This window comes from Ziziphus jujuba, chromosome 6 (assembly GCF_031755915.1).
Source record: "Ziziphus jujuba cultivar Dongzao chromosome 6, ASM3175591v1".
NCBI classification, from domain to species: domain Eukaryota; kingdom Viridiplantae; phylum Streptophyta; class Magnoliopsida; order Rosales; family Rhamnaceae; genus Ziziphus; species Ziziphus jujuba.
This window is the reverse complement of record NC_083384.1, coordinates 912,006-928,602: the sequence shown is the minus strand read 5'-3', so window position 1 is coordinate 928,602 and position 16,597 is coordinate 912,006. Positions and strand designations below refer to the sequence as shown.

The following is a 16,597-nucleotide window of genomic DNA, read 5'->3' as shown; positions in this document are numbered from 1 at the left end:
ACCGATGCACCATTTTCATCCATATTCAACCTAAAATTCTTGTTCTTCATTCCAACACACATTAATTCATTTCCATGTGGATCAACTATAGTGCATGTCATGTTTGAGAAGTGTAATGCATATTTATTCTCAAGCATTTGACCTACACTAAGTAAGTTCTCACATAAAGAAGGTACATAGAGAACATCATGGATAGTTTTGATACCTTTGGTGGTGTGTATCACCACATCTCCTTTGCCTTTCACTTCCATCAAGGCTCCATTTCCAATTTTGACTTTGTTGTGGCTGCTCCTATCCAAGTTTGTGAACCACTCATGCTTGTGAGACATATGGTGTGTTGATCCACTATCAATGATCCATCTTTCATCATTCTTGATGCTACTAAAACAAGTAGCAACAAACAACTCTTCGGATTCACTATCACTTGCATTATCTTTAGCAACATTTGCTTGTTGCTTATCTTTCTTGTTTGCCTTGCATACTCTCTCCACATGACCTTTTTGTTGGCATTTATGGCAAAATGCATCCGGCCTCCACCAACACCTTCTTGGATGATGACCTTTCTTCTTGCAATGGTGACAAGGTTCATAGGACTTCCTTTCGGGTTTGCTAGTTTCACCTTTCTCCTTTATGACCTTAAGCTTGTTCTTCTTTTGATTTTGTGTCTTTTGGTGTTGTTTAGACACAAATGCAGCCTCCATTGATTCTTCATGTCTAATCCTCCTCCTTTGCTCCGTAGCTTGCAAGGCATTCACCAACTCGGTCAAGGAAATTTCATTTAGATTCCTTGACTCCTCCAATGAAGATATCTTAGCTTCAAACCTCTCGGGCAAGGAGACCAACACCTTCTCCACAATCCTTTGGTCACTTAATCTTTCACCTAGCACCCTAATTTGATTCACCACATTAAGAAGCCTTGTGGTGAACTCCTTAACCGTTTCTTTGTCTTTCATCTTGATGGTCTCAAACTCCCTCCTTAGGTTAAGGATTTGCATTTGCCTTGTCCTTGCACTCCCTTGAAACTCATCTTGAAGTTTGTCCCAAGCTTCTTTGGCACTCTCACATGCCATTATCCTTGTGAAAATGGTATCACTAATACAAGAATGAATGGCGGTGAGAGCCTTGAAACCTTTAGCGAATTCCTCCTCATGGTGCTTGATTTGGTTGACCGTTGCCCCTTGTCTCAAAGGCTCGGGTTCTTGGGGATTTATGGTGACCTCCCAAAGACCATAAGCCTTCAAGTAGGCTTGCATCTTGATACTCCAAATGTTGTAGTTCTCCCCATTGAAGATAGGAGGAGAAGGAGTTGAAAAACTTGAAGAAGCCATGTGGATGTTGCTTTCGAGTATGAAGGAATATGAAAATATATTTGTGCTTTCAAGTATCTCTTCACTCTCAAGGAACGAACCAGCCCAAAAACCTCACAAATCTCACAAAAATGTGCCTTGCTCTGATACCACTTTGTTGGGGTGAGAAGGTTATGACCAAGAGCAAGCTAGCTTGAAGTGTTAGCAACAAGCAAGCTTTTGGTGATGCTCTTGGGAATGGTTGTGTGTGAGTTGTGTTTTTAGGTTTTGGTTATGGTGTTTTCTGGTTTTTAGGGTTCCTAGAGTGTTCTAAGGTGTTGAAGAAGAGATAAGAAGAAGGGGACCACGTTGGGTTTTGAAAATGAGGCTTAGATATGTAGCCATTTCATTCATTTTACAATATAAGCTTGAAATTACAACTAGTTCACACATGCCAAGCATGTGAGCTTACAAAATGATTAAAGTATTTGAAATTTAAAAAGTAAAATGGTCAACACCTAACTTTTCATACACAAAAGAGTCAAAAACCAGCTGCAACATGTCTATTCCAAGTATAGTAAAAAGTGGCACATGGTTTTGAACTAAGTTCCTATTGTTTAACTAGTTTGGGTAAACAACCAAACTAGCTTCACCTACTTAGTTCCCCTTTGTATCTGCTTATGAAACTTGGTTTGAAGCATCCTTGGTCATCAATAAATATTTTTCCAAGAGCTAGGAAAGTTCTGGAACCGGATCATGGGCCAAACAGCTCCAAAGCTGACCCATACTCTGCATACTGGGCCCATCAGATACAGCAATCTGTTTGGAATAGAAAATGGACTTTCCCATGTCATTTGGACCTGAAATTTGAACCATAGTCTTCTATATATGTCTGTAGACATCCCTCAAAATTGCAGCCCAAAACTCCATTTGCAACCTGAGAGATAAGATAAATAGTGGAACTATGTTGCTGGAAATTATGAATCCAGCAGCATAGGCACTTCAAGCATAACATTCCTACTCTTTTGTGCATAATTTTGCCTATAATTTTGCATACATAACTTAGGCACAAAACATTATCAAAATATACCTTGAATCAATTAAAAACATACAAAAAATATAAACTCATAAAAGGAAAGGATTTGATACCAAGGTGTGCATGCTAGCCGGTGACATGCACCATCAAGTGGCAAAATTGCCACACTTCAACAGATATCGGTTAGGGACTATATATGTAATAAAATCTAAAAAAGTTATAAAATCTGTTTTTTTGAAAGTAAATATTTCTTTTTAAAAATGATTACTTTAAAAAGATATGATCTTTTAGTATATGAATTTATATCATCTAAATCTATTAATTATGAAGATCAAAAGAACTCATCTATTTTTGGATTACCATTACAAGTAAATAATAACTAAGAGATGTTTTATAATTACAGTACACATAAATGAAAATATTTTAATGTGCTAATAGATATCCCTATCAATAATTATCTACTCATAGATGATATTATAGATATGGAGAAAAATGTGGATAGAAAATATTTTGATTGGATAATTCTCAATTTTTGTATTAGAAAGAAAGTCATTATTGAGGCCTGGATCAATATTGATACTGACACCATTAGTAATAAATATAGTAAGACTCACAATTCCTCAAAATCAAGAAATCAACCTATCTAGTACCCAAAAAATAAAAAATAAAAAATAACAAATAAAAAAACCATTTTTGATTGGATGGGAATGAATGAAGAAATACGAAGTTGTCCGTATCAAATATGGATCGTTGGTTTTTCCCATAATTTTTGATACTTTATAACACGTATAAGATTAAACCATGGACCATTCTAATCAAATTAATTCTTTTTAATTTGAATATAAATGAAAATTCTAGTGAAAATAAAAGCATCACTGGAAAGAAAAAAACAAATATATCAATATTTTCTAATGAAAAAAAAATTTCTTGAATCAGAAAATCGAAATCAAGAAAAAAAAGAATCCGCAAGCCAAGCAGATTTTGAATCCTCTCTCTAAAAGCATGACATAGATATTGAAGAAGATTTTATGGGATCAGACATGAAAAAAGATGGAAATAAAAAACAATACAAGAACAATACGGAAGCGGGGTTTGATTTATTCCTAAAAAGGTATTTACATTTTCAATTGAGACGGGACGGTATTTTAAATAAAAAAAAAAATGATCAATAACATCAAAGTATATTGCCTCCTGCTTAGACTAATAAATCCAAGAGAAACTTTGATATCCTTTATTCAAAGGGGCCAATTAAGCCTAGATATTCTACTGATTAATAAATATTTAACTCTTATAAAATTGATGAAAAAGGGATTATTGATTATCGACTCAATCTGTCTGTCTATAAAAAATCAACGACAATTTATTATATATCAAGCCGTAGGTATTTCATTGGTTCGAAAGAGTAAGCATGAAATAAATCAAAAGACTTAACAAAAAGCACTGTTGATAACAAAAATTATGCTAAATTCATTGCAAAATATCAAAAAAAGACTGGAAATAAAGACAACAGCCATTATGATTTGTTTGTCCCTGAAAACATTTTATCCCCTAAATGTCATAGAAAATTGAGAATTCTAATTTGTTTTAATTCTAGGAATGGAAATGGTATGCCTCGAAATGCAGCATTTTGCAATAGTAAGAAGGAACACAGTCAAGTTTGGGATAAAAGCAAAAGAGATACAACTAAACTAATTAAATTAAAATTTTTTATTTGGCCTAATTATCGATTGGAAGATTTAGCTTGATGAATCGATATTGGTTTGATACCCATAATGGCAGTCATTTCTGTCTTGTTCGGATACATATGTATCCGAGATTCAAAATTCGTTAGTTAATGGTAGATTTGTTTCTCCTATATTTCCTATAGTATGATCTATGAAAAAAAAGAAACGCACACATGCATTGGCTTACATTTCATTCTGATACATGATTCATTGACAAATCAATTAGATCTATAAATGATCAGAAAAATCTTCTTTTTTTCATTTTAGGTCTAAATTTTTATCTTTTGTAAATGCCGAAAATAAGATTTTGGTATACCTATCGAATACAATTTTATTTGATCAAATTTGGAATTATTAACAAAATTAAGATTATTGTATTGTGTATATTAAATTAAAATGAATGGTATTATTATTATTGATCAATAAAGCCACCTAACACTAAAAAAAGGATAGGAACAAAGTGGGGGGGGGGGGGCAGATTTCGTTTTATGGTAAAAAATTCATCCATTTAGGTTATTTCACAAGAAGAAAAAAAAGAAAAAGTAGGATCTGTTGGGTTTCAAATACATAGCCTTACCAATAGGATACGAAAACTTTCTTCACATTTGGAATTGCACAGAAAAGACAATTGATCTCAGAGAGGCCTACATTAAATTTTGGGAAGGCTGCTGTCTTATTTGTCAAAGAAAAAATGAATATGTTATGGAGAATTAATTAATCAGTTGAATATTCAGGAATCAAAAACTCACTAATTCGAAAAAGCAGTTTATTTTGAATTATTTGATTTATTAGATCTTGAATTTGAATTTAATGAATTTATTTTAGCTTTCAGCAATTCATGAAAGACCGAATCAAGCAAAAACCTATGAATATACCAGCTACAAGAAACGACCTCATGGTAGTAAATATGGGTCCCCACCACCCAAGAATGCATGGTGTTCTTCTACTCATCGTTACTCTAGATGGTGAAGATGTTATTGACTGTGAACAAATATTAGGCTATTTACACCGAGGGATGGAAAAAATTATGGAAAACTAAACAATTATACAATATATGCCTTATGTAATGATGTGATTCCACCCGAGCCCGCTCAACCGATAACCCGCTGGGGTGCTGACTCCACACGGATGAAGACTAGGCCAATCACAAGAGCTCAAATTAAGAGATTTAAGGACAACCTGGAAGTATTTATACAGGGGGTAATCAATCTCAACAGAGCTTGTCCATACTTGAAGATACAAAGCCTATTCTAAGCATCCAAGTGGTGGAAGCCGATACGGACCCGGGTGACGGTGTTGGTACATTTTTGGGGTCCGAGAAGCATGAAATGGTTCCAATGCTTTATGGGTTCAATACATATGCCTAAGAGGTCATGGAATCAAGTTAAAGCAGCCTCAAATGCAATCAAAAAGGGCTTGTACGGACAGCTTCAACAATTTGGCCGAATTTGCTGTATTGCTTGCTGGCTTTACTGTATTTTACTGTATTAGCCTTTTCTTATTTTTCCAAGCATGGGCAACGTGTGGGCCTTCATATTCAGTTTATTTGGCATCCTACAAAGCATCTAGAAGCTGATTTGGAGCTCAATTTGGTCAAAGATTGGTCAAAGTCAACTTAGTCAAAAAGCTAGTATTATAGTTTCCTAATTTGATTCTACTTTTTGTTTTAGGAAATTACCATTACTTTTTAGTTTTTATTTATTTATTTTCTGGAAAAATAAGTTTAGGAAAGTTATTATTTTATTATTTTCATTGCAAATTAATTAATTCCTAATTCAAAATAAAGGAATTAATTAATCCAAATTAGATTAGGAAAGGAGTGAGAATTTCGGCCACCATAGAACTCTTTATTGTGTGGCCTGTTTTACCTAGGGTTTTTAGGGTTTACTTTGTTTCTTTCAAAGCCTATTTAAAGGCTTATTTTTCAATATGAATAGAACTTTGATTTGATTAAGAAAATACTTGTGAGATTAATTATCTCTTTGTTCTTTGAGAACACCTAAAACACCATTAGAGAATTGGTTGTTTTAGCTTGACTTATCAATAGGTTTTCCATCTCCTATTGTGGCGTCTACATTATACCAAGGTTTCTAACCACAGGTTGGTTAGGGGTTGAGGTCCATTCCATTAGAACTTGAACTTAATTAAAGATCCGGGCTAATATAATACGGGGTTTAGGAGCAGGTCATCCTAGGTTCGTATCATTTGGTATCAGAGCTAAATTTTGTTCAGGTTTGATCTATCTTTATTTGCTTTATTTGTTTTTGTGTTATTCTGCAATTTTAGCATTAGGTTAAGGTTGCATCCATCCTATACACGTTCAGCATCTTAAAAAAAAAAAAAAAAATTCATTCCTAGTTGAATTAGGATTTCCTAGTTTTATCGTTTTTTTGTTTCCTAGTTTGTTGGTTGTCTTTTATCATTGTTCTTGTTAATTTGGTTTTTGTTGATTTTTTCTTTGCTGTTTTAGTCTTAGAAATTTGCATTCATATATTCCAAAAAAAAAAACAAACAAACAAAAAAAAAAAAAGGTTTGCGGCAACATATAAAAAAAAAAAAAAACTGCACTTTTAATTTTTGATTGGGAGGTCACGGGTTTGGTGTTTGTTTTGGAGTTGGAATTGCAATTTTGGTAATTATTCTTGCTACTGCAGTTGTTTATGTTCTGTGAGTGAAAAAAATAAAAATAAAAAAAAAATAAAAGAAGAGGTAAAGCCGAATAAAAAAATAAAAAAATAAAAAATATTTCAGTTTGTTGGAGTTTGACTTGCTTGCTGGAAATTTGTTGGAGCTGCTGGTTTCTTTGATTATTTATTCAATATTTGAGTTGCTGGGAAATTATTTTTGCTGCTGGATATTTGGATTTTGGGTGTTTAAATTTTTTGGATTAAAATTAGTTAAAGGAATTGACACAAAACTTGAATTACAAGAACAACAACCAACACTTTTCTATATTTTTGTTCTCTTTGATTCTTGTTCGTATTTGAATTTCTTTTTCTAGAATTTTATTCTTGAACTCATAATCTACTACCATCTGGTGCAGTTTTCAAATATTCCAACGTTTTCCCATTATTTTGTGTTTTCTTGTCTAGAAAGCCGAAAAATTAGGATTTGTTGGATTCTTTCGGTATTGCCTACTTTTTGCTGCTGTTTTGTTGGTAAGTTTAATTAAAACATACTAGTGATCTAATTGCTGTTTTGTGGGTGTTTTAATTAGAACTTTGAGATAATACATTGAGTGGAAAAAGGCAAGAGTGTGTGAGCTTAAAAGAGGGTAAAAGCCAAAACTAGTGTGCAAACACGAGTGTCGAGACCTTGTTTGAGTGAAACACGTGAGGGAGTGAATATAGTGAGGATTTATTTTATTTTTGCAGTATTTTACTAACATGGCAGATTCTAGAATAAGAAGAGGAGATCCACCCTTGAGGATCAACGAGGAAGAGTCCGTAGCATTCCATGGCGATGACCGAGCTACCGGGAGTGGAGACCAAGTGGACATGAGAGCTGTCTTGGAATCAATACAACGGGTTAGTGCTCAAGTTGAGCATGTGAATCAAAGAGTGGGAAGACTAGAAGCCTCACAAGGAAGGTCAAATATAAGAAATAGGCAAGAATTCCATGGAGGACGAGGCCGAGGACGAGGAGGTCGCGAGAGACCGAGAGAGGAATTTGATGAGGAGCCATTCGACGGCGACTTTGGGGAAGGAATGGATGAAACCTTTGCTGTCCAAGATAGATCTGGCCATGGGAGATATAGGAGAGAAGATACAGATGATGATTTGGGAAATATCAAGGTTAACATCCCACCTTTTATGGGTAAAAGTGATCTCGAAGCTTATTTGGAGTGGGAAGAAAAGATGGAGATGATTTTTGACTGCCACAACTATTTGGAAGGTAAGAAGGTGAAGTTGGCAGCAATGGAGTTTGGCCATTATGCACTCCAATGGTGGACAAATGAGCAAAGCACCCGAAGGAGGGTTGGTGATGACTTGATTACAACATGGCGTCAAATGAAAGGAGCCATGAGAAAGCGGTTTGTGCCATCTCATTACCAAAGCTTGCTGCATCAAAGGCTTCAATCTTTGTCTCAAGGAAGTAGGTCCGTGGAGGATTATTACAAAGAGATGGAGATGTTAATGATGAGGCTGAATATGAATGAGGATAGAGAAGCAACAATGGCGACATTTCTTGGTGGTTTGAACCGTGACATTGCCAATCAACTTGAATTACAACAATACTTGGAATTGGAGGAGATGTTGCATGTGGCCATCAAGCTTGAGAACCAATTCAAGAGGAGGGGTGTTAGTACACGATTTGGAGGAGTTTCTAGCAGTGGAAGGACAAGTTCAAGTGGCTGGAAAAACAATTCCACTTATGAAAACAAGTTGAAGCCGAAGTTAGGAGAAGAAACTACCAACCGGCCAAGAAGGGAGGTCAAGACCGAATCTGTCCAAGCACTTAGAGGTGAGATAAAATCTGATCCTAAACCTCAAAAATCAAGAGAAATAATTTGTTTTAAATGCCAAGGAAGGGGACACATAGCCAGCCAATGCCCAAATAGAAGAATCATGGTATTAAAGGGTGATGGTGAGCTGGAATCCGCAAGTGAAGAAAGTGGGGCTGAAACCGAGCAAGAGGAGGATTGCAATGAAGATGAAGCCGAACCTGTAGATACATCTAATGCCGAGTTGAGCTTGGTTTCGAGGAGAGTACTTGCTGTCTATAAAGATGAAGAGCAGATACAAAGAGAAAACATCTTCCACACTCGCTGCGAAATACAAGGTAAAATTTGTAGCATGATTATAGATAGTGGAAGTTGTATTAATGTGATAAGTAATCTTGTAGTTGATAAATTAGGCTTGAAAACAATTAAACATCCAGAACCTTATAGATTACAATGGCTTAATGATAGTGGTGAGATGAAAGTAAACAAACAAGCCAAAGTAAAATTTAATATAGGTAGATATGAGGATGTAGTTTTATGTGATATTGTACCCATGATTGCTGGACATATACTATTAGGTAGACCATGGCAATTTGATAAAGATGCTACTCATTTTGGTCGAGAAAATAGTATTGTTTTTAGGTTTAAAGGGAAGAAGGTCAAGCTGGAACCATTATCTCCTAAAGAGGTTTACAAAGACCAATTACTAATGCAACAAAGGAGAGAAGCCGAAAAGCTCAAGGAAAAAGCAAGTATGGCACCAACGGCTTCACCATCCTTTCAAGAAGGTAAGAATGAGGTTGCTGATCAAGATAAGGTTTCTAAGACTCATATTGAGTGGAAAGATCAAGGAAAAATCAAAAGAGAGGGGAAAGAGAGTGGCAAACCCGAGAGCTTGGAGAAGGAAGGGAAATCCGAAGGTTTGCGCCAATCCAAGGGGGAAAAAGAAAAAGAAAGAAAAGAAAGGTCAAGTAGCAACTTTTATTTGAGTTTAGGGGATATTAATAAGGTTATTGAGTATAAGAAACCTTCGCTGGTCATGATTTATAAAGAAAATTATTTTAATGATCAAACTAACTTTGAAGAACTTGAATTGCCAAGTTCAATGATTTCTCTTTTGAAGGAATTTGGAGATGTCTTCCCAAATGAAATTCCAAGTGGACTACCATCCAATCAAGAGGGAAAAGGTGAGCTTGCTATCCAAGGTAAGTCTTCTAATACTCAGGTTGTGTGGAAAAATTTTAATAAAACCAAGAGTGAAAAATTTGGTGCAAAAGCCAAGAGTGAGGAAGGTGAGATTGCCATGAGTGAGAAAGGAAAAGGAAGACAAGAAAGGAAAAATATAAATTTTTATCTTAGCTTTGGTGATGTTAATCAAGTAATTATGAATAAGAAATCATTGCTGACCATGAATTTTAAAGATACTTATTTAAAGATGTCTTTATTGCATAGAACTTTATCTGCATTCTTGAGAGCCTTACTTAGTGGTAATTTGAAAATTTGGGAAATATTGTTTCCTAACTTTAAAAAGTGTAATTTTTACCATAATGAGCATGTATTTCTAGATTTTATTGTAATAGTGTTTGACCCAGGAGAATTGGTTTGGTTGCACTTACGAAAGGAAAGGTTTCCTAAACAAAGAAAGTCAAAGCTCATGCCGCCTATGGATGGACTTTTTCAAGTTTTGGAGCAGAATAACAAGAATGCCTACAAGCTTGATTTACCGGGTGAGTATAACATGAGTGCTGCATTTAATGTTGCTGATTTAACTCCTTTTGCTGCAGGTGATGATCTTGATTTGAGGACAAATCCTTTTCAAGAGGAGGGGAATGATGTGATTCCACCCGAGCCCGCTCAACCGATAACCCGCTGGGATGCTGACTCGACACGGATGAAGACTAGGCCAATCACAAGAGCTCAAATTAAGAGATTTAAGGACAACCTGGAAGTATTTATACAGGGGGTAATCAATCTCAATAGAGCTTGTCCATACTTGAAGATACAAAGCCTATTCTAAGCATCCAAGTGGTGGAAGCCGATACGGACCCGAGTGACGGTTTTGGTACATTTTTGGAGTCCGAGAAGCATGAAATGGTTCCAATGCTTTATGGGTTCAATACATATGCCTAAGAGGTCATGGAATCAAGTTAAAGCAGCCTCAAATGCAATCAAAAAGGGCTTGTACGGACAGCTTCAACAATTTGGCCGAATTTGCTGTATTGCTTGCTGGCTTTACTGTATTTTACTGTATTAGCCTTTTCTTATTTTTCCAAGCATGGGCAACGTGTGGGCCTTCATATTCAGTTTAGTTGGCATCCTACAAAGCATCTAGAAGCTGATTTGGAGCTCAATTTGGTCAAAGATTGGTCAAAGTCAACTTAGTCAAAAAGCTAGTATTATAGTTTCCTAATTTGATTCTACTTTTTGTTTTAGGAAATTACCATTACTTTTTAGTTTTTATTTATTTATTTTCTGGAAAAATAAGTTTAGGAAAGTTATTATTTTATTATTTTCATTGTAAATTAATTAATTCCTAATTCAAAATAAAGGAATTAATTAATCCAAATTAGATTAGGAAAGGAGTGAGAATTTCGGCCACCATAGAACTCTTTATTGTGTGGCCTGTTTTACCTAGGGTTTTTAGGGTTTACTTTGTTTCTTTCAAAGCCTATTTAAAGGCTTATTTTTCAATATGAATAGAACTTTGATTTGATTAAGAAAATACTTGTGAGATTAATTATCTCTTTGTTCTTTGAGAACACCTAAAACACCATTAGAGAATTGGTTGTTTTAGCTTGACTTATCAATAGGTTTTCCATCTCCTATTGTGGCGTCTACATTATACCAAGGTTTCTAACCACAGGTTGGTTAGGGGTTGAGGTCCATTCCATTAGAACTTGAACTTAATTAAAGATCCGGGCTAATATAATATGGGGTTTAGGAGCAGGTCGTCCTAGGTTCGTATCATGTAACGCGTTGGGATTATTTAGCTACTGTTGAAAATGTGGTAATCTTGCCACCTTGTGCAAACCAAAATCCACCAAGGTTTGCACCCTCTTTCTTTCTTTCTAAGAAATATTTTGTCGAATGACCTAATAGAATATTTATGTCTATATTTTATATTCCTGTTAATGTCTTTTGAATGCCTAAGTTTTATTGTATTTAGCTTAGGAATGATCTCTTTGTTGGGTATTGATTTGATTTTGTAAAATGGCTATGTGCTGGAAACAGTGTTTCCAACAACATAGGTCCATTGTTGGGGCTGGAATTTCCTGGGTCTTTAGAACCCGGTTATAATTTTTGGATATGTTATAATAGACATGTGAAAGAATATATATAAAAAATAATGACTCAAAACGGACTTGGAAAGCCTAAGATATATAGGTTTCGACTTGGCATAACTGCTGTGATTTCCAGCAGTTATGGGCCACAGGTTTGGGAAGAATTGAAGGCCTTAACCAATTCCTTTGGACCGGGTCTTCTCCATATTTTATCCTTAATATTTCGAAATGCCATATGTAAAACATCAGACAATTTGGATGAAGATATCCCAGCATTTCATCAGGTCAAACTAGTATTACCTGATTTGGAAGGAGACAGTTTTTGGAATTCAAATTCTTGCCAACCTTTGCCATATTTGTACACTTACATGTGCAGCTGGTATTTGAACATTTTTTTTATTAAATTATTGGGGGGGGGGGGGGGAAATTTGTATTTTGAATTTTAAAAAGACTTTGTTTCATTTCACACATACTTCACATGTGTGAACCAAGTTTTGTATCTATATTATGCAACAAATGAATGTAATGAAGAATTATTGTGCTATCTAGTTGTCAGGCTTACTCTAGCATTTTCTCTTCTTCTTCATCTTCTTCTTCTTCCTTCCAAACTAAAACCCTAACAAAACTCAATATCATCATACCAAAAACAAATGCAAAAATCACCTAAATACCAAACTGAAAACTAGATTAAAGGTTATGCACAAGACTAACATCTTGTGTACAACACTCTTGGCGAAGTGAACCCAAAAACCACACCAAACTCCAACAGCTACTATGTTCACATAAGCCATAACCGTAAATGGCCTGGAGCAGTTGGAAAATATTCAAGTGCCTAAAAGAGCCAGCTATATCAGAGTAATTATGTTGGAGTTGAGTCGTATAGCTTCTCATATGCTATGGCTCAGCCCTTTTATGGCAGATATTGGTGCACAAATGCCTTTCTTCTATATTTTCTAAGAAAGATAATTAAAAAATGATCCATTCAAAGATGCCACCCCTATGAGAATGATGCATAATTATTTTCATATCAGAGGAGTAGTTGCTGATCTACCTCATGGCTGGATAGATAAATGTTTGGATTTTTACGATTATTTTTTAACAAGAATCGCTGAATATCAAAAACTTATTACATGAAATCCTATTTTTTTAGAACAAGTTGAAGGAGTGGGCATTATTGGTACAGAGGAATTAATAAATTGGGGTTTATCAGGACCAATTCCGTGGGCTTCTGGAATACAATGGGATCTTCGTAAAGTTGATCATTATGAGTGTTACGATGAATTTGATTGGGAACTCCAGTGGCAAAAAAAAGGAGATTCGTTAGCTCGTTATCTAGTTTGAATTTGTGAAATGTCAGAATCCATAAAAATTATTCAACAGGCTTTGGAAGGAATTCCAAGAGCTCCACATGAGAATTTAGAAATCTAATACTTTGATAGACAAAAGAATCCTAAATGGAATGATTTTGAATATTGATTTATTAGTAAAGAACCTTCTCCTACATTTGAATTACCGAAACAAGAACTCTATGTGAGAGTCGAAGCCCCAAAAGGAGAATTGGGAATTTTTCTGATAGGGGATCAGGATGGTTTTCCTTGGAGATGGAAAATTCGCCCATCAGGTTTTATCAATTTGCAAATTCTTCCTCAATTAGTTAAAAGAATGAAATAGGCTGATATTATGATGATACTATGATACGAACCTAGGACGACCTGCTCCTAAACCCGTATTATATTAGCTCGGATCTTAATTAAGTTCAAGTTCTAATGGAATGGACCTCAACCCCTAACCAACCTGTGGTTAGAAACCTTGGTATAATGTAGACGCCACAATAGGGGATGGAAAACCTATTGATAAATCAAGCTAAAACAACCAATTCTCTAATGGTGCTTTAGGTGTTCTCAAAGAACAAAGAGATAATTAATCTCACAAGTATTTTTTTTAGTCAAATCCAAGTTTTATTCATATTGAAAAATAAGCCTTTAAATAGGCTACAAATCCACGAAATAAAACCCTATAACATAAAGAAAACCAGCCACCACACATAAAGAAACCTAGTTGGCTGAAACTATACTTCCTTTCCTAATCTAAGTTTGATTAATTAATTCCTTTATATTAAATTAGGAATTAATTAATTTACAATGGAAAGAATAAAATAAAAACCTTCCTAAAGTTATTTTTCCAGAAAATAAATAAATAAAAGCCAAAAAGTAATGGTAGTTTCCTAAAACAAAAAGTAAAAACAAATTAGGAAACTATAATACTAGCTTTTTGACTAAGTTGACTTTGACCAATCTTTGACCAAATTGAGCTCCAAATCAGCTTCTAGATGCTTTTTAGGATGCCAAATAAACTGAATATGAAGGCCCACATGTTGCCCATGCTTGGAAAAATAAGAAAAGGCTAATACAGTAAAGCCAGCAAGCAATACAGCAAATTCGGCCATTATGCACTCCAATGGTGAAATTGGCAGCAATGGAGTTTGGCCATTATACACGCCAATGGTGGACCAATGGGCAAAACACCCGAAGGAGAGTTGGTGATGACTTGACTACTACATGGCGACAAATGAAAGGAGCCATGCGGAAGCGATTCGTACCATCACACTATCATAGGTGCTGCATCAAAGACTACAATCTTTATCTCAAGGACATGTATCCGTAGAGGACTATTACAAGGAGATGGAGATGCTTATGATGAGATTGAACTTGAATGAAGGTAGGGAAGCAACCATGGCAAGGTTTCTTGGTGGTTTGAATCGTGAAATAGCCAATCAACTAGAATTGCAACAATATGTGGAATTGGAGGAGATGTTGCGTGTGGCTATTAAATTAGAGCATCAATTCAAGAGGAGGGGTGTAAGATCATGGTTTGGAGGTGTTTCCAACAGTGGAAGGTCCAATTCAAGTGGCTGGAGGAACAATCCCATCTATGAGAGCAAGCCAAAGCTGAAAGTCAAAGAAGAAAGCTCAAATTGGCCAAGGAAGGAGACTAGAACCGAATCTGTCCAAGCACCAAAGAATGAGGTCCATTCCATTAGAACTTGAACTTAATTGAGATCCGGGCTAATATAATACGGGTTTAGGAGCAGGTCGTCCTAGGTTCGTATCATTTGGTATAATACAGCATGAGCTTTGACTTTCTTTGTTTAGGAAACCTTTCCTTTCGTAAGTGCAACCAAATCAATTCTCCAGGGTCAAACACTATTACAACAAAATCTAGAAATACATGCTCATTATGGTAAAAATTACACTTTTTAAAGTTAGCAATCAATATTTCCCAAATTTTCAAATTACCACTAAGTAAAGCTCTCAACAATGCAGATAAAGTTCTATGCAATAAAGACATCTTTAAATAAGTATCTTTAAAATTCATGGTATTCTGAATCCTTGTTATTAATGGAATCAAAATGATCTCTGGATCGATCAGAAGATCATTTCAATTGGCTAGAGTCTATTACTTGAACAAAACTGGATCTTGTGGAATCATATTGAATATTTGACAATACATTCCGTACCTTGCTAAAAACTGATCCTTGTTTACCAACCACACTTTGTCTAACCAAATCCAATTCTCTCTCAATATGTTCCTCAAAAAATCCAATTCTTGTGGGTTCTTCCCCTAACTAAAGAAGAGATCTTGGCAGAATTGCCACATATGAAATTGAGCACAATTTTGCAAAGAAATAGCCCACTTGTTTCTCGAGAAAGGGAAACATGCTCAATATCATTTGATAGAATAGTTGACCCAGCTCTTTGTTGTTTGAAGAAACCCTCCGCTTTAATTGGTATTTTTTCACGAAAGCAAACATGAGATAACAAATCCAATCTTTCAGTAAGATTTCGAATAGCTATCCCAAATTCAAGTTGATTATGTTTCACCTCATCCTCAGAGACAGACAATGAAACAATTCCCAATCATGGCCCTTGTGGATCAGAACATCCATAGAATATACAAAAAGAAACTCTAGATATTTGATATCTTTCTCTTTTAGTGAGATCTCAATTCCAGTGACGGTTTGATTAGATATCTTACAACTAGAATCCCTCTTTTTTCTGATCTAGTTCCTCCATCATCGCGAACCACAACTAGAGTCAGGCATGATACACTTTTTAGTTATTGAGAGAACCCAAGTACTCTCTTTCGGATCTAGGAAATAGCTCTCAGAGATCTTTTTTCCTTTTGCAAGATACAGGAGCGAAAAAATCAACCTATTGATGTTGGAAGACCTAAAAGAGTCTTCCAATGTATCATTTATGGATCCAATGAAATTCATAGGTATAGGAAGAAGCCCTATCAAATAGAGATTTTTTTCTTTCGACCATCTTTCGATTGTTAATACACTATATAAGGACCACTACTACAAATAGTACTACACCCTTGATCGTGAAATATTGATTGCTTGAAAGTAGGATACTCCAAATTCGGGAGTCCAAGAGTTTTATAAAATGTTCTTGATGGAAAAAAAAATGTGAATGAAAGATCCCACTAAATTGAATTGGGTCCATGAATCTAAGAAATAGTGAGAAGTTTTGATCTCTCTCGATATCTCTCTTAATTCAAAAATCCAGGATTTGAATTGATTTCCTTTCAGTGTGTCCTCCTAAATTGCATTGATTTATCCTAAAGATTTAATTTGAATTGGAATTTGGTTATTTACTATGTACGAGGATCCTCGCTAAGCATCCATGGCTGAATGGTTAAAGCGACCAACTCATAATTGGTGAATTCGTAGGTTCAATTCCTACTGGATGCATACCAATGGGACCCTTCAATAGAATAAGTCTATTGGAATTGGCTCTGTATCAATGGAATCTCATCATCCA

The 16,597-nt window shown here is 35.2% G+C and overlaps 1 non-coding gene and 1 pseudogene across 1 annotated transcript; both read left to right on the top strand.

Annotated features, from left to right (window-relative positions):
• The first annotated feature begins 4,911 nt into the window (after positions 1 to 4,911).
• On the top strand, positions 4,912 to 13,466 carry LOC132804203 (NAD(P)H-quinone oxidoreductase subunit H, chloroplastic-like; annotated as a pseudogene).
• A 2,987-nt stretch (positions 13,467 to 16,453) lies between these two features.
• TRNAM-CAU (transfer RNA methionine (anticodon CAU)) lies at positions 16,454 to 16,527 on the top strand. Its single transcript has one exon. It is a non-coding gene; the product is annotated as a tRNA-Met (tRNA).
• The last annotated feature ends 70 nt before the right edge of the window (positions 16,528 to 16,597 follow it).